Source organism: Ovis canadensis, chromosome 20 (genome assembly GCF_042477335.2).
Source record: "Ovis canadensis isolate MfBH-ARS-UI-01 breed Bighorn chromosome 20, ARS-UI_OviCan_v2, whole genome shotgun sequence".
NCBI lineage: Eukaryota > Metazoa > Chordata > Mammalia > Artiodactyla > Bovidae > Ovis > Ovis canadensis.
This window is the reverse complement of record NC_091264.1, coordinates 34701863-34728124: the sequence shown is the minus strand read 5'-3', so window position 1 is coordinate 34728124 and position 26262 is coordinate 34701863. Positions and strand designations below refer to the sequence as shown.

The 26262-nt window shown below is 44.0% G+C and overlaps 1 protein-coding gene and 1 non-coding gene across 2 annotated transcripts in view; one reads left to right on the top strand and one right to left on the bottom strand.

Moving 5' to 3' along the window:
* Positions 1 to 26262, top strand: part of RCAN2 (regulator of calcineurin 2) — a 275904-nt gene that overhangs the window by 18692 nt on the left and 230950 nt on the right. The gene's annotated exons all lie outside the window — the stretch shown is intronic.
* Positions 11889 to 11994, bottom strand: LOC138426124 (U6 spliceosomal RNA). Its single transcript, XR_011251548.1, has one exon. It is a non-coding gene; the product is annotated as a U6 spliceosomal RNA (small nuclear RNA).

Genomic DNA, 26262 nt, shown 5'->3' with positions numbered 1-26262 from the left:
GTCCTTTTAGTAATTTTCCAGATTATCTATAAAATGATGTCTGCTGTTGCTTTGGGGCTTCGGATATTTGTATATACATTCTGAGATATTGCATGAAGCATTTTTCGGATCCTAGTCATTGCTGAAGCAAACCATTCCTATATTGTTTTCTCATCCTAGGATTGGCAATGGTTTGTTTTTAAGACAATACACTAATAGCATGATGAGCTTATTCCTTTTACATTGTAGAGTTTCTGTCAGTCTTGTCTGTTGTCAATCATGTCAATGTAAATGCTGCCCAATATACGCGTTTCTCTTCCTAACTGCAAATTGACTTTTTTATGGCCACTTATTAGAGCACCCCAGGAGACCAATAATAATGATTGAGCCATCACTGCTAGAGACCAGATATCATTTCTTCAGTTTCCTATTCTAATAAATAATGAGCTGCCAAGATGTTTATAGATAAATCAAATGTCCCTGTAATATTAATAAATACAAACTAAAAGCAGTTGCATACAATTTACAGATATAAGATGTTTTAGAAATTCTAGACATGATAATCATCAGAAGAATACTTTTACTAATGAGAACTAGTTTAGAGCACAAGGCAACTGTGTAAAATTATAACTGGACCTTCTCCTGTCTCTGCTTCTTAAAGTTCTAGCCTTCCTTCCACCAGGGAGGAAGAAATTTTCTTCTACCCTTCTAGTTTCTTCCGGTTGGTCCAAGAATTCAGTGGATATGAGATGGACTAATAGGAGAAAAACAAAAGGTTAGTATGTTGTGCACATGGAAAAGACCCAGGAAGAGTGAGTAACTGGCCCAAACAGCTGAAACCCTCACCCTCAGCACCAGCTGAAGATGAAGGAGGATGTTGGGAGTAATAACTGGGGACCTCAGAAGGGAGGAAGGCAATTCACAGAGAGAAGGGAAAACAGACGTTTGGTAAACGAACGTTTGCTGGGCCAGCTGGATTCAACGGGACACAGAGTGGACTCTGATCTTTAAGAGTTTCCCCCAACCCGCTTAGCCCAGATATTTAACTTGCAGATATTTCTGCTAATGGTCTATTCCTGTAATAGGCCCTCTATCTTAATTCTTCAGGCAGTTAGGGAGAAGGTCAAAGTTTCTTCCTGAGTCTTTTGGGCCTGAATTGTTTTCACCCGGAAATAGCCTCCATACCAAAGAGATATTTTGGGGAGAGGAGACATTTAGGGGTGGCAAGTATTGTCCTCTTGCACTTCAAGTTCTGTTTTTTCCAGTTTCCCTCCATCCCTGAGCCCTCAAAAGAGCCATCACTCCTGTTTTAAAAGAAAGTTTTTATTTTATATTGGGACATAGCTGATTAACAGCACTATGATGGTTTCAGGTGGACAGCAGAGGGTCTCACCCATACGTGTACATGTATCCATTCTCCCCCAAACTCCCTTTCCATCCGGGCTGCTACGTAATATTGAACAGAGTTCCCTGTGCTATACACGAGGTCCTTGTTGCATCACTCTTTTTTTTGAATCTGTTTTTGTGGCTCATACATAGTCTAACCGTGTAGCTCATTCACTCATGTATTGACTCATTCATTCATTTGTTCATTCATTCATCCCTGCTATGCACTAGGTGCCGTGCTATCCTCTGGGGTATAGAAACCAGTAGAACATAGTCCCTGTCTTTAGTGAAGCTTAGAGTTTAAGCTTTAAGCTGTCTTTTTATTTACTTACCTCTCCTCTGGATGGGTTGGAGAAGGCAATGGCACCTCACTCCAGTGCTCTTGCCTGGAAAATCCCATGGACGGAGGAGCCTGGTGGGCTGCAGTCCATGGGGTCGCGAAGAGTCGGACATGACTGAGCGACTTCCCTTTCACTTTTCACTTTCATGCATTGGAGAAGGAAATGGCAACCCACTCCAGTGTTCTTGCCTGGAGAATCCCAGGACGGGGGAGCCTGGTGGGCTGCTGTCTATGGGGTGGCACAGAGTCGGACACGACTGAAGCAGCTTAGCAGCAGCAGCAACCTCTGAATGGGTAAGTAGCCTGAGGGTGAAGACCATCTTGTGACCACCACCACCTGCAGGCATTACAAGGGCTTGCCTATGTGGGCACCCAGTTAGTGATAATATGGACTGCTCACTGAATCCATTCTGAATCATTTAGAAGCACGGGATTGAGGATTGCATATCTTCACATGTTTTAGGAGCCTTTCTCCTCCTGCCACAATTACTAACCGTGAAAATAAGTAACTCTACAAGTTTGACTCCTTTCACCTTGTCCAAAGGCTGCGTCTTCTCAGAATCCTATCCAGTGCCACATCTGAGTTACATACGAAAGCACGAACGTGAGTGGTAACAGTGGACTGACATCCACTGGCAGTCATGGAGGAAAGGCTTCTGCCTCAAACTCGGACTGTTCTGAAATGCTCTGTTTTGGTACAGTGGAGCATCCTTCCCTCTTTTTGTGGAGCTTGGAGGTCAAGTAAGTGAGCAGGAATGATTGTGGCTGCTCATTGAGCACCTACGAAGCACCAGGCATTGGGCCAAGCAGCTTCCGCATATTATCATACAGTCTTCTCAACACTCTGGTGAGGTAGGTTCCATTTAGGATCCTCATTTATCTAGATGAGGAGACTAAGTCTCAGGGAATTCCAGTAACTTGTCTAAGGCCTTACAGGCAAGAAATGATGGAGCCAGGACCCAGCAATGCTCTGTGTCCCTGCCTGCCACTCCTTGTCAAAGTGGGATTCATAGGGGCATTTGTGGGGGAGGGACTTAGGACTCCTGAATGGTAACGTTTAAATTGTGTGGGGTTTTTTCCAGTGAAAAAATAATCTGAAGTAATGTTAGCATCTTCTGGATCTTCCAGATGACCACCTTATAATGATGCCATGCCATTTTGGTACCTGAATTTGTGCTTTTTATTACAATCTAGTTGGTGCCAACACTACTTCAGTTGCTGTGAGCTTACAGGAATGAACTGGTGGGCTTATTATGTAATTTGCCTTCAGTGAAGGCCCCGTGATCATCCTGCTGCTGCTGCTGCTAAGTCGCTTCGGTCGTGTCCGACTCTTAGCGACCCCATGGACTGCAGCCTACCAGGCTCCTCTGTCCATGGGATTTGCCAGGCAAGAGTACTGGAGTGGGGTGCCATTGCCTTCTCCACGTGATCATCTAGTGATGTTTAATGTTGCTGTGAACAAAGCAATGGGGGAGGAGGGTTCTACTGCAGCAAGGTGGGTGGGGGAACATTCTGAACTCTGAACACCTGTCTTGGAGTTTTCCCTACCAGAATCATAATGGGGAAGGGAGGGTTATGTTTAGCAAAACATCATCATCTGAATATTAAGTCATTGTTGTTAGTTTGCATTGAGTTGGTTTTTAAATTTTTTTATATTTGGTTATAGCATTTAGTTGCAGTTTGGAGGTTTTAGATGAGTTGAAACTGTAAGAATTCAGCTGTATGTTTGTACATATTTAAGCATCATTACAATGAAAATCACTTAAGTTAAATTTGGAAGGAAGGCAGGGTGATATTTTTTTCCTTAAAAATGTGGTCATACATTTTTCAAATCTGAGCCAGACTGAATGCTTCTACACTGCATGGTAAAAACTTTCTCCTCAAAAAATGCTCCCCCACCCACCAGGATCTGGCTTGCTTAAGTCTTTCTTTTGGAATAAGGCACTGACATTTCCTTTCAACCTGAAAATAGTGTCTGGGAGGGTTGAGGACTGACCTTGGGAAAAACTCTCCATTGCTGTGGTTCTCCTGGGACTGGCTTTGTCAGTCAAGGTGCCTTTGGATTCTTTGTCACTCTAGGTCCTGACTCTGATGACTGGCAAATGTACATATCACCTATGGTTCATAATCATTTTCTTATTGCCACCATCCATTTTTGTGGATTGGGCTAGGAAGTCGTACCAGCCTGGCATAGGTAGAGAAGATAATGATTTTAAAAGCTTCTGGTTTGCAAGATCTCCGAGTCTGTCCAAAATGACTACATCAGTTACCACTTTGGGTAAAGAAAAGGAAAGTCTTGTTAAATGCAGACACTCAGAGAGGAGGTAATATATGACAGTGTATTTATCCTTAGCGCTTTAGTATTGCTATGGATGAATTCCTAGTAAGATTTTGGAGCGTTGGAACAGAGGACAATGAGTTTTGATGCTAAGAGAGGAGAGGATAATTTCATAGCTTGTGGGAATGCAGTGCAGCTTATGGGCTAAGATCTGGGAAGCCTGGACATCAAGGCTACATATGAGCAGTGCAAACTTTGAGTAACCTTGGGTTGCCTTTAAAAGAGGGGGCATTTTTTTTCCGTGTGCAAATCACCATCCTTCTCTTATTTAAAGTTTTAATAAAATTGCCCTGTTTTTAAAAACGTGTGTAGAAAAGTGTCTAACACATCAAAATGCATAGTGTTTGTTGTCATTTTTCAGCACTATCATTATTAGCATTCCCTGACATTCCTAATGGTGCAGAGAGAGCAATGCAGAGCGCACAGTGGGATCAGAGGACCTGGACTTGTGTCCTGGGTTGGCTCTGATTTTCCCATGAGAGACAGGACCTTTTCTGAGCCCCTTTGACCTCAGCTTCCTAGTTTTCATTAAGGTATTAGGCAGAATGATCCCCAAGGTTCCTGCCAGCCCTTTCCTCCTTTGTTCATTCTAGTCTTTGCTACAGATCATCAGAGCATCCTTAGAGTCTGGTTTTCATTAACGATAATAACCATTGGTTATTATTATTATTCTTTAGATCAAGTTTCAAGGGATCTTCATTTTGGTCCTGATTGTGCTATTCTATTGTAGCTGTGAGACCTAGGGCAAGTCATTGAATGTCTGAGCCTCAGTTTTCTGCGCTGCAAAATGGGAATTAGGATAACTGCCCTTTGATCTCATACGGTTGTAAGGGGTCAGATGGCATAATAGCTTTGGTGATAATAGATGGAAAACATTTTCAGCATCACATACCAGTGCTTTCCTATTGTTTATTCTCTGTTCACTTAGCTCATCTTCTTGTTTCTTCTTTTTTAAACTTTGAAAAGGAGTTCATGAGAATCCCTGTTAGAGAAAAACTGAAAAGGGAAAAGAGAAAGAAGATCCTTTTTGGTGATTCATGATATCCCCATTTCACTCTGAAAGCCGTGATGGCAGACATCCTGGCTGTTCACTTTGCTGTGTTTTGTTCAGCACATGGTTCATTTCAGTTCAGTTCAGTCGCTCAGTTCAGTCAGACTCTTTGCGACCCCATGAATTGCAGCATGCCAGGCCTCCCTGTCCATCACCAACTCTCGGAGTTCATTCAAACTCACGTCCATTGAGTCGGTGATGCCATCCAACCATCTCATCCTCTGTCGTCCCCTTCTCCTCCTGCCCCCAATCTCTCCCAGCATCAGAGTCTTTTCCAGTGAGTCAACTCTTCGCATGAGGTGGCCAAAGTACTGGAGTTTCAGCTTTAGCATCAGTCCTTCCATAGAACACCCAGGACTGATCTCCTTTAGAATGGACTGGTTGGATCTCCTTGCAGTCCAAGGGACTCTCAAGAGTCTTTTCCAACACCACAGTTCAAAAGCATCAATTCTTCGGCACTCAGCTGTCTTCACAGTCCAACTGTCACATCCATACATGACTACTGGAAAAACCATAACCTTGACTAGATGGACCTTTGTTGGCAAAGTAATGTCTCTGCTTTTGAATATGCTATCTAGGTTGGTCATAACTTCCCTTCCAAGGAGTAAACGTCTTTTCATTTCATGGCTGCAGTCACCATCTACAGTGATTTTGGAGTCCCCCAAAATAAAGTCTGACACTGTTTCCACTGGTAGACCCTCGCTATTTCTTTGTTGAATGAATAAGCATGACTCTTGACCATATTGGCTCATGGAATCTATTAGCTATTCTGCTTTGCATAGCCGCAGAAGCAACAGTCCTTACTGGGTGCCAGAAAGTATACAATTTCAACTACTCTCTTTTTGTGTTATTATAAAAATTAGCCAGAGATTTCCCTGGAGGTCCAGTGGTTAAGAATCTGCCTTCCAATGCAGGGATGAGGATTCCATCCCTGATGGGTTAACTAAGATCCCACATGCCGCAAGGCAACTAAGCCTGCAGGCCAGAACTACTGAGCTTGCCTGCTCTAGAGCCCTCATGCTGCAACTAGTGAAGCCTGAGCACTGCAACGAAAACCCAGCGCAGCCAAAAAAAAAAAAAAAAAAGAAAAAAGAAAATCAAACAAAATACAGTAAGAGTGGAGGCAGAGAATTGATTATGTCAAAGTAAGTTTGAAGTTGCAATAACTGAAGCATGTCTGAATTACAGTTGTTCTGCCTGTTTGGGCTTCCCTGGTGTCTCAGATGGTGAAGAATCTGCCTGCAGTGCGGAAGACCCAGGTTTAACCCCTGGATTGGGAAGATCCCCTGGAGGAGGGCATGGCAACCCTCTCCAGTATTCTTGCCTGGAGAATCCCACAGACAGAGGAGCCCGGTGGGCTATAGTCCATGGGGTCACAAAGAGTTGGACACGACTGAATGACTGACACTTTACTTTTTACTTTTTGTTTGTTAACTGAGGCCTTGAAAATCATCCTTAACTTCTCTTCTAGTGAGTGACACTGGGGAAGTGAGGGGAGGACCAGCTAATCTACTAGCAACCTGATCTCATCTCCTTTCAAAGAAAACCCCAAACACTTCCATCCTACCTGACCCCAGTCCAGTGGACTCAACCATTCACTGCCTGCTTGGAGTTAAAAATAACCCACTCATGTTTATTGTCAAGAAATTAATCAGCCTGGGCAGAACATGACTTTTCAATGACAGAAGCATGCTGAAATGAGTATTTTTGGAAATGGGCACAGAGATGCCTGTCTGGGGTTCTGTACATGCCTACCATGTCCTATCCTTGACTTCTGTCATACAAGTGGTGGGGGTAACAGAGGTTACAAGGTTTATCCCCTCCTTAACTAATAAGAGTTCTGAGAAAGTGTCCTCTATCCTGCGCAGAAGGACTTCCCCACTGACCTGATTTTCAGGTGATCAGGTATGGACAGGTGGTCCCTGAGTTTCCTCTCAGATGTGTGCCAGGCACTAAGGGTGAACTCTGAGCCCAAACTGCATTCCCTCTGTGGTCAGATGAGGCTACTTCCTGTTGGAACATGGACTGAGGCATAGATAAAAGAAATATATAGATTGAACCTGCTTAGGGGTTAGTGATGCTGGGTGCAAGGGTTCAGGGGCTACAGGCAGAGCAGCAGCATGTTCCCAGGAAGCTTCTGAGGTTACTCAGCTCCAAATGAGGCAGATGCTTGGCAGGGCTTTCTGAAGATTTTCTGAAAATTCTTTAACATCAACCTCAATACAATAAAAGGTTTTCAGATATGTACCTGGACTAAGGGGAAACATTCCCAAAACTTCTGGGAGATTCTCAGGTGGAAAAACAGCAAGGTCATTTTCATTTGGAACTTGCCAGAAATGGGACAGTGTCACAAAACACCTCAACACATCCTTGGAAATCAACAACAGTGATTAAAAGAACCCCTGCTTTACAAAATATGTTTTGAAACCATAAGACAGATATGTTCACCTAGAGAAAAATAAGACTTCCCCCTAAGGATGCAGCTAGGCTTTGCATATTCCTTCTTTTATTTTTTAATTTTTATTTGTTTATTTATTTTTGGCTGCGCTGAGTCTTCCTTGCTGCATGCGGGCTTTCCACCGTTGTGGCGAGTGGGGGCTACTCTCTAGTTGCACTATACAGGCTTCCCATTGTGGCGGCTTCTTTTGTGTGTGTGTTTTTTTTAAATTTTTATTTTTACTTTATTTTACTTTACAATACTGTATTGATGTTGCCATACATTGACATGAATCCACCACGGGTGTACAAGCTCTAGAGCTTGTGGGCGCGGTAGTGTGGTGCACTGGCTTAAGTGTTCCACAGCGTGTGGAATCTTCCCAATCAGGGATCAAACCCACGTCCTCTGCATTGGCTGGTGGGTTCTTATCCACTGGATCACCAGAGAAGTCCTGTATATCCCGTCTTAAAAGAAGATCTACACCTTCAGCTGTCAGTGTTCTTTCCCAGTGACTCACTCCTTATTCCTTTAGCTTCTCTTTGCTCTCCTTTTGCAAACTACTCTTTTGAAGGTCATGGAGTCCCCAGTCTGGAAACCAAAGTTACTATGTAGTCTCCAGCCTCCGCCAACTTTTACATGGCACAGATGCCAGTGACCACCCTTCTTTGCCTGAAACCCACTCCCCTTGCCTCTGTGATGAGGTTTTTCTTCTGATTCTCCTCCTTATTCATCCCTGCCCCTTTCTCACTTTCCAAACCTGTCATCACTTCCTGTATGGGTCAACTCAGTCTGGTACCCAAGGACCAGAACCAGCGACGTAAACAATGGAAATTTATTTCTCAAAGTGCTGGAGGCTGAGAAGTCCAGCGTCAAAGTGCCAGTTGATGTGCTTCCCGGTGAGGACTCTCTTTCTGCCTGTAGACCACTGTTTTCTTGCTGTCTTGTCACATGAGCTCTTTGGGCTTGTTTGAGGTATTATAAGGCCAATAATCCTATAAGGGTCCACCCTTTAAACCTCAGTTACTATTAATTACTCTCTAAAAGGGCTTCCCAGGTGGCTCAGTGGTAAAGAACCCACTTGCCAATGCAGGAGACGCAAGAGCGGCAGTTTCAATCCCTGGGTCAGGAGCTCCATCTCCAAATACAGAGCTCTGTATTTGGCCGGGAAAACACAATTTGGTCCACAGCACATCTTGCGGAACCCTGTTGGCAGGGTTCTTACCAACCTACCTACGTGGTCTTCCTGCTGCATAACCCTCTCACTCATAGCTGAGTTCCCTGGGAATTTGGAATGAATTTCTGATGAGCATGCTCTGCTGCTTCAACAGCACTCCTCACCCTTGCCTTTTTGTCCTCACTGGAAGCAGATTGATGCCTTGGAAAAGTGCACAATATGGCCTCTCCCCCTCCCCGCCATGTGTCACTCTGGACTCCTGTGGTTTTCTAAACACCATTCCCTGTGCACTCCTTCCTCCATATACTGCACCCCACCCCGCTCCCTGTTGCCCCTCTAAATGCAGGCTGCTTCCCGCCCCCATCCGTTCTCCAGTACTGCTCGTTTCCTACAGTTCTTTTCTGACTCCTCTCTCCAGCCGGAGCCCTTCCTCCCCTGAGTCTCCAGGGCTGCCTGCTCACCTTTTCTGCTGCTCCCCTCACTGATCCCTCCGTCTGGAACCTGTGTGTCTCTGTGTAATTGTAATCTTGGTGGCCCTCCTCTGCCACCTGCTCAGAAGTGGGTCTTTCTGCCCAACTGGGCATCAGTCATTGAAGCAGCATCATGGTGGTTTGCACAGAGCAGATTCTCAATGCGTAACTTCAAAGGAGGAATCTGCAAGCTTCTATATAATGCTCAAAAGTTGAAATATTATCTCTGTTTTCTAAATTCATCCTCAATCTTTTCATGATGAGTGATGTCAAGAGTGCCCTGAAAGGATGAAATTGCAGAAGAAAATGGTTTAATCCTCATGGATCTTTTAAATTATTCAGACCTGAAATTGTAGCCAGAAGTCTTTCATTATCCACTATAGAAATAGTTCAGTGATTGATCTGACAATGATCAGCTTAAAAAAAATTCCAAGTTAGTTTTGGATAACAGTTTGTGGTTTCCTCTGTAAAGGCACTTCTGAGGCCATAGATTGCCTGGGCTTCTACTGTGCCCGTAAAGGCACTTCTGAGGCCATAGATTGCCTGGGCTTCTACTGTGCCCACGCTGCCATCGCCAGCCTTTATCTTCTGTTGTTATTAATGTTTGGCTCCTAGTGGTGTGGGACAGAGTTCAGCCCGTTAGGATCCTAAGGTTTGGTTGATGATTTATAAATTACCATTTATTATAGAAAAGAGTAAGAGGAAGGAAAAAATAGCCTAGGCAGCCAGTTAGACAGTTCCGCTCTCTAGATGTTTATTGAGTGCCTGTTGTATGCTGGATATTGAGATGGAGTTGTGTGTGTGTAAAATAATCTTTGTTATTCTTACGGACATAGAAAACAAACTTACGGTTATCAAAAGAGAAAGAGGGGAGAGATAAATTAGGAGTTTGGATCAATAGATACACGCTACTGTATATAAAATAGATAATCAACAAAGACCTGTACAGCACAGGGCGCTATATTCAATATCTTGTAATAACATAGAAAAGAATCTGAAAAACAAAGTATATATGCATATATGTTTATAGAACTGAATTGTGTTGCTGTACACCTGAAACTAACCCAACGTTGTAAATCAACTATGCTTCCATTTTAAAAATACCTTTTAAAAAGTCCTTGTTATTGAGAAGCTAGAGAGGATGGTCATAAATCGATCATTATGGACAATCAGTTGCCATAAGACATTGTCTAGAGCAAAAGAGAAGAGAGGAAAGCATGAATATGCTTCATGAGTCTGCAGATTAACAGAGCACACGTGTATACGTGCATCCTAAAAATGTTCTTTCGAAACAGACAAGTGTCCTTGCAAATAACTAATCAAACTCCCCTCAAACACAACTCCTAAGAATTCAGGACGGTGGAGCCTGGGAAACTACATTATCATTTAAGCAAAAAAGCATGACCATCTGAAAGGCAGGAGATACTTCTGAGGCCATAGCCCTCATAGGCTAGTCCTATGGATGCTTTCTCCCTCCCTGAGTTTCCACAAGCCAATCTGAGTAACTCTACCCTGGGGGTAAATCCCCATGTCTTGTTATTTCTGAACCTTCCTTGATTAGTCAGTTGATTGGTCAGTTTCCTCATTTGGAGCAACCCTCTGTATTCTTTCTTCTTTATTTTTTTTTTCATAAGAGATGCGATTTCATTTTTAATTTTTTTTTCACTTTACAATATTGTATTTGTTTTGCCATACATCAACATGAATCTGCCACGGGTGTACACGTGTTCCCCATCCTGAACCCCCCTCCCACCTCCCTCCCTGTACCATCCCTCTGGGTCATCCCATTGCACCAGCCCCGAGCATCCTGTATCATGCATTGAACCTGGACTGGCGATTCATTTCACATATGATATTATACATGTTTCAATGCCATTCTCCCAAATTATCCCACCCTTGCCCTCTCCCACAGAGTCCAAAAGACTGTTCTATTCATCTGTGTCTCTTTTGCTGTCTTGCATACAGGGTTATCATTAGCATCTTTCTAAATTCCATATATATATATATGTTAATATACTGTATTAGTGTTTTTCTTTCTGGCTTACTTTACTCTGTATAATAGGCTCCAGTTTCATCCACCTCATCAGAACTGATTCAAATGTATTCTTTTTAATGTCTGAGTAATACTCCATCGTGTATATGTACCACAGCTTTCTTATCCATTCATCTGCTGCTGGACATCTAGGTTGCTTCCATGTCCTGGCTATTATAAACAGTGCTGTGATGAACATTGAAGTATACGTGTCTCTTTCAATTCTGGTTTCCTTAGTGTGTATGCCCAGCAGTGGGATTGCTGGGTCATATGGCAGTTCTGTTTCCAGTTTTTTAAGGAATCTCCACACTGTTCTCCCCAGTGGCTGTACTAGTTTGCATTCCCACCAACAGTGTAAGAGGGTTCCCTTTTCTCCACACCCTCTCCAGCATTTATTGCTTGTAGACTTTTGGATAGCAGCCATTCTGACTGGTGTGAAATGGTACTTCATTGTGGTCTTGATTTGCATTTCTCTGATAATGAGTGATGTTGAGCATCTCTTCATGTGTTTGTTAGCCATCTATATGTCTTCTTTGGAGAAATGTCTGTTTAGTTCTTTGGCCCATTTTTTGATTGGGTCGTTTATTTTTCTGGAATTGAGCTGCAGGAGTTGCTTGTATATTTTTGAGATTAGTTGTTTGTCGGTTGCTTCCTTTGCTATTATTTTCTCCCATTCTGAAAAATAATATGGAACGCTTCACGAATTTGTACGTCATCCTTGCGCGGGGCCATGTTAATCTTCCCTGTCTCGTTCCAGTTTTAGTATATGTGCTGCCGAAGCGAGCACTCCTTCTTTCAAGGAGACTTACATGTTATGGAGGGGATTAAGACCAAGGCTGATTTTTATGTTTTTAACTACTTTTTGGTTTGTTTGTTGATTTACTTATATTTTTTGTCAGTGCCACACCCTATGCAGGATCTTAGTTTTCCAACCAGGGATCAAACCCACGCCCCGCCACAGTAGCAGCGCAGTATCTTAACCACTGGACTGCCAGAGAAAAAGCTGATTTGATTCCCTTTAAGAAGTTCTAGTGAGTCTCTGCTAGGTATCAGGTGCTATGCTGGGGTCTACAGATACAATGTGAACTAGATACAGCCAAGTCTTTACAGACTTAATTGGGAAGAAGACAGTTAAACAACTATAGTGTAGCAAGATAAAGACTATGATGGAGAAATACAGCTTGATAGGGGATTTATCTTGGACTTAAACATTTTCTATGATCTATTTGTTCCTTTGCTGAGCACTGGGAATTGAGATAGGGAAAGAGTCACGGAAAGATGTGGTGATGGTTAAAATGACACAGAGTCTGCAAAGGGACCGTCGCTGGACTTGCTTATTCTTGCTAGCTATACGTTACAGAACACCACTTTTTAAAAAAATTGTCTTTTAAAAATATTCATTATTTTTATGTATTTGTTTGGCTTTGTCCTGTCTTAGTTGTGGCATGTGGGGTCTCCAATCCTTATTGCCGCACTCCGTATCTTTTAGTTGCAGCATGTAGCATCTACTTCCTCATCCAGGAATCGAACCCAGGCCCTCTGCATTGGGAGCGAAGAGTCTTAGACCACCAGGGAAGTCCCCAGAACACCGCTTTTAAAGGAAGTCCTGATATATCCATCTTACGAACTTATATGTGTGCTTTTATGTAAGGAGTCAGTCTGCCTCCTTTTAAGTCTGTGTTTCTCTTGAGTCATTTGGAATTTGGAAGGTATTTTCTCAGAGAAACCTCATAAGTTATGACCAGATCCCCAGGCTTGCCCAAAAGGCTGTTATATGCATGATGTACTTGAGATAAAGTACTAGATTTCTGCTTTGAGAGATCTTAGAAACTGTTTATGTTACTGTGGGAAAATGTTCAGCATTCCAGATTGGAAAATAAGCCAGAAAACTTTCCCCCTTGTAGCCTTCATGGGGAGAACAAGATTTTCTTTTCTCTGTGCACCTCCTTCCTGAACAATGAAGAATTTCCCAGGTCCAGGTCCCTGGGATGTGGGATGGGGGATCCAGGTAGGGGCTAGCAGGGGGTAGGAGGGGTGTGCATAAGCTTGTTGATTCTTAATGAAGATTCCCAGTACATTTAAAGTACACGTATCATTTCATTGAATCCTTACAACACACCCATGTTTGCTTTGGAATGCTGCTGTGATCCAGGGCTGAGACCTTGGACCTCTTCTCCTACTAAACTCCCTTATTCGGCCCCATGGATTTAAATATCATCTGTGACATCACCCTCTCCCATGAACTCTGAACTCAGAGCACCTACTGCTCATCACTTAGACGGATAGTAGGAATCTCCAGCTTAACCTGTCCTAAACTGTACTTTTCATCTTCTCTCTGCAAACCTGTCCTTTCCATAGTCTCCTCCATCTTTGGCAATGGCAACTTGGTACTCAAAACCTTGGCATTATCCTCAAATCCTCCCCGGCGCCATATCCAGTTCATCAGCAAAATGCTGCTGGTACATTAAAAATCTCCAGACGCCTGTTGCTTCTCACCCTTCCACCTGCCACCTCTCTGGTCCCCATCCTTATCACCTCCTGCCTGAGCTGCTGCCAACTGTTTTCTAATTGGTCTCCTCCTTCCACTTTTGGTTGATTCCCCAAATAGCAGCCGGAGAACATCATTTTAAAACAGAAGTCAGTTTATGAAACTCCTCCTTTCAAAATCCTCCAGCGGCTTATTATTTTAGAGCAAAAAGCAAAACCTTGTTCGTAGCCTGTGAGGCGCTGTGTGTCCTGGCCTCCTGCTTTCCCTCTGAGTTCATTCTTCCCACCCTCCCTTCCCATCACACTTCAGCCACTGTTGGATTTTTTTTTCTTTATGCCAGTTTTTTTTTTTTTTAACAAAACCTGGTAAGTCTTTCCCCTGATATCTATGTGGCTCACTCCCTCTTTCTTTGTCACAGATATATTTCTGAGTCTCCTCTCTGAAGTATACAAAATAACAAGTGTCCTATACTGCAGTCCCATTGCATAGATTTAAATAGACTGCTAGGTACTCTGAAGGGTGGCTGTGCTGACTGGTACAGAGTGGTGACAACACCAAGAACAAGGGAACAAAGACTGTTGTACTAGACTTCACCCTCCCCACATCAAAGCCAAGGCCAGACCATGTTGAAGTGGTCGATTAGACTTGCTTTCATTCCTCCTCATATTATGCACTTTCCAGATCCTTTTTTCATAGCCACATACCTATTACACTTTTAATGTTTCATATTTGGTATTTGAGCTAATTATACATTCTGATGTGAAGAGCTGACTCGTTGGGAAAGAGCCTGATGCTGGGAAAAATTGAGGGCAAGGGGAGAAGGGGGCAACAGAGGATGAGATGGTGGGATGGCATCACTGACTCAGTGGACATGAGTTTGAGGAAACTCAGGGAGATAGTGATTACAGAGAAGCCTGGCGTGCTGCAGTTCAGAGGGTTGCAAAGAGTTGGACATGACTTAGCGACCGAACAACAGCAACAATACATTCTAAGTGAAAAGGCCATTGAAGTTCTGTTTGAAAGGAGGAAACAATTTTTCAGAAATGTAGAAAATAGAGAAAATGTAAAAAAAAAAAAAAAAAAAAGAACTGGTGGTGAGAAGGAAAAAAAAAGAGAGTTGTCCAGATTTATGTAACAAATGTTTTTGAGTATCTGCTCTGTGACTCACACCATCATCTGAAAGGTAGAATGAAGTAGCTATATAAAGAGACAAATAACAGTCTCTCACATAGACAGGTTGGCCTCAAATACTGGTTTTCATCCTTCGTACTGCCCCATTCCTGGTACTGAATCAGGCTTTGGGAACCCAGTCATAAATACTAGTCTTGGATATCTTAATATGCTTTCATTTTGTTGGCTGATTTTTCCAGTTAAACATATGGAATGGTGCTGGGTTTGGTTAGAGGGGGCTTCCCTGATAGCTCAGTTGGTAAAGAATCTACCTGCAATGCATGAGACCCCAGTTCAATTCCTGGGTGGGGAACATCTGCTGGAGAAGGGATAGGCCACCCACTCCAGGATTCTTGGGCTTCCCTTGTGTCTCAGCTGGTAAAGAATCCGCCTACAATGTGGGAGACCTGGGTTCGATCCCTGGGTTGGGAAGATCCCCTGGAGAAGGGAATAGCTACCCACTCCAGGATTCTGGCTTGGAGAATTCCGGGTTGAATTCGAGGAGAATTCCATGGTTGGATGGCATCACCGACTCGATGGATATGATTTTGAGCAGGCTCTGGGAGTTGGTGAGGGACAGGGAAGCCTGGCATGCTGCAGTCCATGGGGTTGCAAAGAGTCGGACACAACTGAGCAACTGAACTGAACTGAACTTGGTTAGAGGAGCAGGAAGGAGAAGGGGCCCAAGTTTTCTCCTCTGATGTAAAGAGCTTCCAGTGTCCTGTTGGAACGACACTGGGCAGGCCTCTCACACTGTTCTGGTTGTACTTGTCAGGAGCCTGCAACCTGAAATGGTGAAGCCGCCATCCTGATTATCATGGTACCCACCATAATGGTCCAGTTCATTAAAGCTACAAGTGTTTCCATCTAGTCTTTTGGCCAAGTAGAGGGATTATATACATACACCATCCTAACACTTCATTTCAAGCATGGTCTTTGGAGTAAGGCGGCATAGGAGCCAGGAAAGGCAGTCACCCATCCTCAAAAGGTGTGTTAGTGATTAAGCTCACGTGGCTGCTAGTACTTGGTTCCTCCACTGGCTCAGTCTGTCTCACATGACCTTCCTGGAGCTTTTCCCCAGAAACCTTCCTAGCAACCAAGTTCTGTTCTCATGAGCCTGGCCCCTGATTGGTTGTTGGAAGAGAAAGAGATGAAGTGAGCTGGCCCCTCAGAACAACTGGTCCCAGTTGCAGCTGACCAGAAAGGACTTTCATAAACGTTTCAGCTTGTTTTTTTTTTTTTTTTCAAAGCTAGAATCTGGGTCAGCTCTTTCTTGTAAACAACACATGGCACCAGAAGTGAGGAACTAATTATGGATCATCCAGAATTGTGACTTTCTGACAGTGTGGAGGAAAACTGCCCAGCCTGTGTCGGCTTCTCAGCCGGTGGCCTCAGATAAACAGGCTGCGGGCAGGCAGCTCCATCTAGAGAGGAGGAGGTGTGCTCTTGTTCCCGACAACGCACGCATCCAGTCTGCACTTGGTCCCTTAGGAACCTAACAGATACTGTGATTACTGTGATTGTAAGCTTGAGAGAAGGAAGTGGGCGGAGAGAAGAGGGTGTTGGGGCAGGGAGGGAGGGAAGGAAGGAGGGAGGGAGAAAAAGAAAACATCTGCAACCGAAGGAAATAAAAAGAAGGGAAGGATTTAAAAAGTGACTTGAAGCCGTCAGGACAATGACTTACTTTCAGACCAAGAGTGAACCGGTGAATTGCGCCAGCAATGAAAAGGGAGGGTGAGAACCCTCATCCTTCTGGATTTAACACAGCAGGAGACCAATGAAAATCTGAGACTCGGGAAGTCGCTAAGTTGAGAAAGTGGTAATGAAAGATGAGCAGGGCTCTGCACCATCTATTAGGAGAAAGGGAGGGGACAGAGAGATGGAGAGAGAGAATAGCAATGGCTGTGGGTTGTGGTAGTGATGTTACATTGCTTTTATCTTGCCAGCGCTGTGGACCGGGAGCCGTGCTGGGCACAGACTATTACAGACAGAAGCAAGGATGCTCACCATATGGGAGGCGATGTAAAAACATGAATAAATGGATTCGCTTTGCCAAATGTTGTCAATAACAACACATGTGCAGACAGGAGGCAGAAAGGAGAGGCTGAGTGGCCCTCCCAGGGTGGAAGATGCTTTGCTAGTGGTGGGGAAAGCAGTAAGGGCAGAGAGCTCCCTGGAAAGGAACCCCGGAGTCTATGGTTAAGTGCCAACAGCATTTTTATCCAAGTTGGAAAATGGTGTTCAAAGGAAAGAGAATGGCAAGTAAAACTCAGGCAGGAAACATGGATTAGCAAGCCAAGATCAGGGGCTGAGAAACTGAAGAAGAGTTCTTAATCTTGGTCTGAAATTATGTCAGACTCTGGACCTACTGCACAGTATGCCTTTCTTGGGAAGGAAACAGTTATCTGGGAGATGAAGATGTGAAAGTGTGAAGACCGTGTGAGTAACGAGCGCCAGCAGCGTCAGCAGGTGTTAACATCTCCTGAGTGGTTACTGCCGCAGGACTCTGGTCCAGATCTGGGCCCACGAGGATCTCACTTGGGCCCCTCCATCATCCTGAATCATAGCTATGGAAAACGAAACTAACTTGCCTGAAATCTCCGAGGAAAATAGTGGCAGAAGGCGAATTCAGACCCCATCACCGGGGACCACTGCCTCACTGTGGTCTCACAGCGCTGAGACTGGATTGCCTGGATTAGAGTCTGGGTTTGTCTGACTTTAGAGTTCCTTTGGGCTTCCCTGGTGGCTCAGTGGTAAAGAACTCTCCTGCCAATACAAGAGATGCAGGTTCGATCCCTAGGTGGGGAAGATTTCCCTGGAGAAGAAAATGGTAACCCGCTCCAGAATTCTTGCCTGGGGAATCCCATGGACAGAGGAGCCTGGTGGGCTTCAGTCCATGGGGTCGCAAAGAGTCAGACACAATTTAGTGACTAAACAACAAGAGTTCCTTTAATCCATATAACAACCCTATGAAGTCAATACCATGATGGCCCTCATGTTGCATACGCTGCCCAGAGACGTTCAGTAACATGTCCAACGTCTCACAGCCAGGAAGTGGTTGTACCAGGATTCAGACCCAGTGAAGCAATCCCAAAGTCTACACTTCGCCTCTCTGTGTGTAAAAAGACTGATGACTCTAGGAAAGAGGGGAAGAGATCCTGTGTCATGGGAGAGAACTAAGATGACCGATACTAATTATAGTTAATAATTATCGAGCCCTAACTTTTTGTCCCATCGCCTTATTGTGTTTGTTGTTAAATTCTCAAAACAGCACGCTAAGGCATACACGCTCCTGTTTTCCGTATGTCAGGGGTGAAGACACTGAATACAGAAGGATTAAGTTACTTGCCTACTGTTAGACAGTGGGTATATCGGGGAGCTGAGAGTCAAAGGCAGGACTCCTGAATTCCATTCAATTCAAGAAATGTCAGGGGGCTTCCCTGGTGGCCCAGGGGTTAAGAATCTGCCTGCCAATGCAGAGAACAGGGGTTCAAAACTGGTCTGGAAAGATTCCATGTGCCTCGGGGCAGCTAAGCCGTGTGGTACAGCTATGGAGCCCAGGCGCCCAGAGCCCGTGCTCTGCAACAAGAGGAGCTACTGCAGTGAGAACCCTGGGCAGCACAGCTAGAGGGGAGCCCCTGCTTGCTGCGACTAGAGAAAGCCTACGCGTAGCAACGAAGACCCAGTGCAGCCCCAAATAAAGAAATCTTAAAAATCAAAAAGAAATGTCGAGGTTACCTTCCAGTTCAGTTCAGTTCAGTCGCTCAGTCGTGTCCAACTCTTTGTGACCCCATGAATTGCAGCACGCCAGGCCTCCCTGTCCATCACCAACTCCCCAGTAAAGTCTTATTTAGCAGCGACAGGAGTTACGGGTGGAAAAGACGCAACCCTTGTCCTCAGTGGAGAGTGGATGACAAGAAGGCTAGGTAAGGCACAACAAGGTGTCATGAGGGTGCAGACATGGGACAGATTAAGGGAGTCACTGAGGCGTGGCCTTGACTGGTGCAGGTGGGCTCACAGTGGGGTGCGCAGGTGGCAGCCCCAGATGTGAATTTCAGAATGAGCGAGATGTCAGTAGGAGGCACTGGGGACCAGCACTGAGGCTTAGGAGCAAGGACAACTTGAGTCTGTCGGTCAGGACCACACAGCTGTCCATATTTTGATACAGATAGAGCCCTCAGAACAAAGGAAGCCCAGCATGACTGCTGTTGTTGTTATTATTATTGTTGTCTTTATTGACAGAGCTGGAGGCTGATGCCTTGACTTAAGACTCTTTTTCTCACACTGACGAGGGAGTAAGATCCATCTGGGCAGGAAGACAGTCACCTTCTTGCAGGTGTCCGAGTTTGCTGGGTGGAAAAACCCTTTGTATTGAATTTACTAGATCTTGGGGAGTCATGGCGGAGAAGGCGATGGCACCCCACTCCAGTGTTCTTGCCTGGAAAATCCCAGGGACAGCGGAGCCTGGTGGGCTGCCATCTCTGGGGTCACACAGAGTCGGACACGACTGAAGTGACTTAGCAGCAGCAGCAGCAGCAGCAGCATGACTCCACTTATGTGTGCTGGGTACTGAGATAGGTTTACTAATCTTTCTTCCTAGTCCCTTTGTGTGTGTTAATTGCTCAGCTGTGTCCGACTCTTTGCGACCCCATGGACTGTAGCCCACCAGGTCCTTTTATATTTGTATTAAAAAGGCCTTACAACCATGCTGATTGTTATCTGCTAATCTAATTAGAGAGAGTGTCACCTGCCTTCTTGAACTCCTAGTGAGTTCTGAGCAGCTCTCCACACCCCGTTCCTCCCCTGGCAGCTTTCCTGTCTGGCTTTCCTTTCTTACTAGAATATTTGAATAACCCAGACCCTTCTTGGCTGTATTTTCCTGAAGGTGCAGCCTCTTTAACTCTCTGCCCTTTCGCCCCAGTCCCCTAGGTCCCATCTGAAAACAGAAGGGGAAAGATGACATCTTACTTTGGTTACCATAGCAACCTTCACCTGCCTTGCTGCTCCCTTTAGAAGCTTCATCCTCCTGTGAAATTATTTTGCATATAATTACTTGGCTCCTCTGGAGGCTTGGGGCTTCCTTTAAGCTTCTTCTTAGAGCCATGATGAGAGGGTGATCATCTGCCTCTGTCCCGGGCTCAGGAATACCTCTTCCACAGCGGTGCAGGCATCAGTCTTGGACCAGAGCTGTCGGTTCCCCTTTCTGTCTTTTTGCTTTTGAGAAGAAGTCCATCAGAAATGGTGAATCTGTGATGTTATACATTTTTAGAATGAGTTTTACTAAAATTAACCCGTCATACTTCTAGACTACCACTCAGTTATGAAGACCATACTTGATTTCTTCACTTGGTCCCAGAAAGCCTCTGTCCATCCATCCTGTGCCCCAGAGGCTGACCCAGGTACTTCACATCCCAGCTCCCTTGCTCTCTGGTTCCCAGTTGAGTTTTGCCAAGGCAAGGTGCCAGTAGATCAGAGAAAGAGAGCAAGATGGGAACACTGACTCCCCCCAGCACCCTGTCTGTGGTGGCACTGAGGACTGACTGTAACCCGCGACCGAAGGTCTGCTGGGTGCCCTCTCCACTGGCCCTCTGCATCTTGGTTCTGGAAACTGCTCCACTCTTCTCCCCTCTTACTGCCTAGGGGTGGCGCTAGCCCAGGCTTTTGCACTCTCTTTCGTGGTTTTCCTAGAGCCTGCCCACGCCTTTGTCAACAGCTCCTTTATCAAACTCTTCAAATTCTCCGACTCGAGCATGCCATCTGTTTCCCGCTGGCGCCTTAACTGATACGGTGATAGGACCTCTTCTCTTTTGGGTGAGGGCTGCAATAGTGCTTGTTTGTTTCAACAAATCTCTGGTTTATTGTAGGCTATTCTTTATAGAAACAGATTTTCTGGTCTTTAATAACAACCTTCTCATCCTTGAGTGTGTGCACTGCGTTGCTCAGTCGCTTAGTCATGTCTCACCCTTTTGTGACCCTCTGGACCCACCATGCTCCTCTGTCTGTGGGATTTCCCAGGGTTTTTTGTTTTTGGTTTTTTTTTTTTTTTTTTTTTTTTTTACCATTAAGCCACCTGGGAAGCCCCCTCACCCTTATACCCTTCATTAAAGGCAATGTTTCCTCTCTCTGACTCTTTTCCCTTGCTGAAAGCCTGTTAGGAACACATTTTCTGGATGATGTCAATAAGGGCTACAGAAATGGATTACAAAATTCCATTAACTGCCTGTCCCATATGACCTAGGAAAATGTGAGGGTTTTCCTTCCCTTTTTGTTTTGTCCATCAGAAAAATATACAGGATTTGCAGATGATCTTGGGAGACCATGGGCATTAAACCCCTGCAGGTGTAAAGATATTAGGATGGGTGGGTTTGTAGTCCTGGATTCTGTTGTTGAATCCAACTCAAAAAGAGATGGTAGCAACAGCTTGCCTTTTTAAAATCTTCATAAAAATGTATAAGAAGCTGCTTCCTTGGGGACTTGAATTAATTGAATTATTGTCCTGTGGGGGCTTCACGTGGAACAGTGGTCCCGGAAGGTGTCCTAAAGGGAGCCAGGAGTGAGGAATGTGGATAATTTCTTTTGAAAAACCACAAGTTGAACACTGTATGCTCCTCGTTCTTTCAAGACTGATCCCAAATGGGATCAAGAATAGCATGAGGTTCACACAGCTCAGCGGGTGTGAAGATTCTGCCACTGAATTAAATAGGCTCCATTATATTTGAGAAAGAGCTCGAATGGGTTTCTCTGGAGCACAGCCTAAGAATATCCTGTCTCTCCTTTGTAGCCCAGGATGGCTGGGATGGTTTGTTGCTGCTAATATTATACTTCAATCTCTTTATAAGATGGACAAAAATGAGCACAAGGCCTAGCTTATCCTCAAGAGGCTCTAACTAGGCATCAAAAGGACCTTAACCATAAGGCCAGGCAAAAATTGAAAGCTGATGATACATCATAAAATGATTATCCTTATTCATGTAAGTTGTTTTCTAATAAGCTTATTTTGCCCCAGGTATCATTAAAGATCACTTAATTTTAGAGCTAAAGGGGTTTGAACACTGTAAAACTTATATGTTGAGGTTTCTTTTTTAAATTTTTTAAAAGATTTGTTTGATGTGTTTTATGTTTTGATTTTTTTGGCCATGAGGCATGTGGGATCTTAGCTCTCCTACCAGGAACTGAACCTTGCATTGGAAGGTGGTCTTAACCTCTGGATCTCCAGGGAAGTCCCTAGGTTGAAGTTTTTATTCTTTATAAAAATTGAATTGGATTTATTTACCCTTATATTTGGGGCTTCCCAGGTGATGCTACTGGAGAAGGTGATGGCACCCCACTCCAGTACTCTTGCCTGGAAAATCCTATGGATGGAGGAGCCTGGTAGGCTGCAGTCCATGGGGTCACTGAGGGGCAGACATGACTGAGCGACTTCACTTTCACGTTTCACTTTCATGCACTGGAGAAGGAAATGGCAACCCACTCCAGTGTTCTTGCCTAGAGAATCCCAGGGACAGCGGAGCCTGGTGGGCTGCTGTCTATGGGGTTGCACAGAGTCAGACACGACTGAAGCGACTTAGCAGCAGCAGCAGCAGATGATGTTACTGGTAAAGAATCCTCCTGCCAGTGCAGGAGATATAAGAGACATGAGTTCGATCTCTGGGTCAGTAAGATCCCCTGGTGGAGGGCATGGCAACCCACTCCAGTATTCTTGCCTGGAAATTCCCATGGACAGAGGAGCCTATGGTCCTTGGGTTGCAAAGAGTCAGACATGACTGAAGCAATATAACACACACAAACCGTTATATTCAACTGAAAAACATCTATAGGCATTTCTTTCTACTATTTATTAATGCAATATATTGCATTTTAGTTTTGATCACTAATATTCAAGCTGACATGATCATCTTTAACTTCTTCCAAAGTAACACTTCTCCCCTAATCCATTTACTGGTTTTTCAGTGAAAACTGAATTTAAAGTCAGAATGAATTAGTCATTAATCATTTCCATTTATCCTGTTTCCTGATGTAGCCTTCTCAGCTGGCTATAACATGGAATCAAGGCACACTTTTTCCTGTTTATTGCCCTTGTTGCAAAAAGCTTTACTTTCCTGTTCATAATTTAAGAAAGCAGATGAGTCAAATCTTTAATATTCTTTTGTCTAAGGCAAAATAAACTTAAGGGTTTCTTTTTACTCCCTTGGTAAATAATTATTTCCTATTTTTTTTAAGTCCTTGCTTTCTAGTTTGAATAAACTGGAAGACAGAAAATTTAGGTAGATTTGTTATGAGCATCAGATAAGGGTTTCGACCCTGGAGAAAGCATTTGTTGAAGGTTATATGTAAGGTCCCCTTTCTTTAGCACCTTTAAGCTTGGAGATAAACAGAAACTCTTTTTCTTGTGTATTTTCTTCAGCCATGTGTGTGTGCCTAGTCTCTCAGTCATGTCCAGCTCTTTGTGACACCATGGACTGGATTTGCAGGCTCCTCTGTCCATGAGGTTCTCCAGGCAAGAATAGTGGAGTGGGTTGCCATTTCCTTCTCCAGGGGATCTTCCCAACTAGGGATCAAACCCAGGTCTCCTGCATTGCAGGCGGATTCTTTACAGTCTGAGTCACCAGGGAAGCCCTCTTCCATGACTGCATGGAAAGATAAAATTGTCAAGGTGATGAGGGACTTTAAAAAGAAGTGTCAGCCAGACATCTCCCTGGTCCTTGTGCTAGCTTATGGTGAACGGTGTCAGATTCGTGATCTGAAGAAGAAGGTTTAACTTTGGGACCAGGGACCAGGCTTGATCACTCAAGAGCTTTTGTATAGTAGAGTTTTATTAAAATGATAAGGGACAGAGAAAGCTTCTGACATAGACATAATAAGGGGGACGGAGAACCCCCCTCCCCTTGCTAGTGTTAGCAAGCTGTTTTATATCTGTTAGAAAGCCATTAATCAGTTAAGAGAGACACCTCAAGGCTGATGGAGTTTCACCAGGCCCCTCTCTTACAATATGCATTTTTTAAAATTAATTTAATTGTAATTGGAGGCTAATTACTTTCCAATATTGTGGTGTTTTTTGCCATACGTTGACAGGAATCCACTATGGGTATACATGTGTTCCATCATGAACCCCCCTCCCACCTCCCTCCCCATCCCATCCCTCAGGGTCGTCTCAGTGCACCAGCCCTGAGCACCCTGTCTCATGCATCGAACCTGGACTGGCGACCTGTTTCACATATGGTAATATACATGTTTCAATGCTATTCTCTCAAATCATCCCACCCTCGCCTTCTCTCACAGAGTCCAAAAGTCTGTTCTTTACATCTGTGTCTCTTTCGCTGTCTTGGCATATAGGGTCATCGTTACCGTCTTTCTGAATTCCATATATATGTGTTAAGATACTGTATTGGTGTTTTTCTTTCTGACTTACTTCACTCTGTGTAATAGGCTGCAGTTTCATCCATCTCATTAGAAGTGATGCAAATGCATTCTTTTTAATGGCTGAATAATATTCCATTGAGTATATGCACTGCAGCTTTCTTATCCATTTGTCTGCTGATAGACATCTAGGTTGCTTCTATGTCCTAGCTATTGTTAACAGTGTTGTGATGAACATTGGGGTACACATGTCTCTTTCAATTCTGGACAATATGCATTTTTGAGATAGGATGGCATGAGGTGTGTCATAAAACAGCCATAAAACAATTGATATGAGTGTTGGTTTGCTGAGCTATTATTAGCCCAAGGTTTGAGAAAAGAAAAAAAGTTAGTCATAGGTGGAACCATTTCGAAGAAAGGCAAATTCCAAAGCAAATACATAGTTTCATTAACATAGCTTAAGTAAAACATTTCTGTAGAGAAACCACGTTTTAATATTGTATGGAGAAGGGAAAAAAAAATCTGACACTAGTAGTTTATTTCCTCCTGCTGCTTAAGGGAGAGATAAAAAATGTCTGATGTTTCCAGCCTGTTCCCTCCGTTTGGAGACCCCTGGCCTTCCTGCCTGTTACCCTCTCACTTGGATTCTCTCAGTGACATCCCACGAGATAGATGAGGATTCTCTGTGGGGCTTATTCATCGGCTGTTGCTGGGACACGGTGCTCACTTAGACATGAGGCAAGACATTTCTGTTGTAACCTGAATTGTACAAAGATCCATGGCTCCTTTTACTAAATTGGATTCTTTCCCTCTGGTTTGACTTCTACTTTCTTAGGGCCAGGCACACAAAAAATAATATTTCCTCTTTTAGAGTTTGAAGGTTATGGACGTTACTCAAAAATTCTTGCCTGTGTTTTCCTGTACTGTGTCTCCCCAAGATCCTGTTTCTTAGATGACATGACTTTTAACCCCTTGGTCAGATGGAGTCATTTCTGCTGGAAAAATCTCCAGTTTTTCTGTCCTGAGTGGTACCCAGAATCGAAAGTGTTGGTTTCTCCATGTTGAGAGAACTCAAAATGTTATGATCAGAACTTTCCTGGTGGTTTAGTTGTTGGGAGTCTGTCCGCCTGCCAGTACAGGAGACCCGGGTTCGATCCCTGGTCTGGAAAAATCCTACATGCCGTGGAGCAGCTAAGCTTGGACCACAGTTACTGAGCCTGCATGCCTAGAGCCCACCTTCCACAACAAGGGAAGCCAGCACAGTGAGAAGCCTGTGCACCACAGCAAAGAGTAGCCCCCACTTGCCACAACTAGAGAAAGCCCACGTGCGGCAACAAGGACCCAGTGCAGCCAAGATGAAGTATACATAAATAAAAAAATTTTTAAATGATATTATCACCCCACCACCCCTTCCAAGACAGTGTTATTCTTTTTTATAGATCAGACATCACACTATTAATCGGGTGATTTTACTTGACAGTGAAGCCAGCGTGAGCATCTCAGTGGATACTTATTTTTATTTTTCTTGCCCTGGCTCTCTGCTGCATTCATGTGCTTATGTGTGATTTCTCCTTCCTTCTATATTCAGTTTAAGACTGTCTAGATCGGAACTCCTATGGGCAAAATGCATGGCTCCCCAATCTCATGAGCTATACTCCATTCCTAGAAAGGGGTTTTTTTAGGATTCTGTAATTCAAAAATCTGCCTCTCATGCTTATTGATAACACTGTGACAATGATATCCATCAGAATCAGATGTCTCTTTGAGTTATCTTCCCCGGTATGTATTTAATTATACCATATTTTAAAAAGATGTTAGGAATGAAAAGCGGGAGTTTGGGAAAGATTAATTCCTTGGGCAGAAACCCAATAATGTCTAGACCATCTAAGTTTATTGGAGAGAGAGACTGTATTCACTTATTTATGCCACAAATATTTATTCAGTTGCTACTTCTTTGATGCTGAACAAGTATCTTAAGTGTCCAGTGGCTCATCTTCATGGTAGGAACCATACTGTCTTCATTTTAGGACTCAGTGTCTG